This window comes from Seriola lalandi, unplaced genomic scaffold (assembly GCF_002814215.2).
Source record: "Seriola lalandi dorsalis isolate HSWRI2012SDOR001 ecotype SW California unplaced genomic scaffold, Sedor1 jcf7180002051340, whole genome shotgun sequence".
In the NCBI taxonomy this organism is placed as follows: domain Eukaryota; kingdom Metazoa; phylum Chordata; class Actinopteri; order Carangiformes; family Carangidae; genus Seriola; species Seriola lalandi.
Window position 1 is genome coordinate 1 of NW_019521893.1, and position 456 is coordinate 456.

Sequence of the window (456 nt, forward strand, 5' to 3'; positions counted from 1 at the left end):
TTTCAGCAGGAAACAAAGAAACTCTCCCCGTCGGGGAATCGAACCCCGGTCTTCCGCGTGACAGGCGGAGATATTGTCCACTATACTAACGAGGACTGTCACAACACACAAGTCTGCCATATCGACGGACTCCTGGTGGATTTACCAGGTTTCCCTCTTCACCTGGTACGATTGGACACCACCTAGGATCCCTTGAGTTATGTGACCATAAGCTTTTTTCCACATTCAGCCCCTGCAGCATTCAACAGTGAAGAGCTGGTGTCCAGTTCCACAAGCAGCGTGGAAACCATGAGCTTAGCTTCCAACATTTCCAATGGAGATAGGCAGGCTGTCACTGTGACTGTGACTTAAGTTTAAGGCATGAGCTTAACTTGAGCTCACGTGTGACAGGTTAAGCAATGATAGATAAAACAGCAGAAGGGAGGAGCCCACAAAGTTGTTTCTACTGTCGGAGAT

The 456-nt window shown here is 48.5% G+C and overlaps 1 non-coding gene across 1 annotated transcript; it reads right to left on the reverse strand.

The window, feature by feature from the left end:
* Positions 1-23: 23 nt before the first annotated feature.
* Positions 24-95, reverse strand: trnad-guc (transfer RNA aspartic acid (anticodon GUC)). Its single transcript has one exon. It is a non-coding gene; the product is annotated as a tRNA-Asp (tRNA).
* Positions 96-456: the final 361 nt, after the last annotated feature.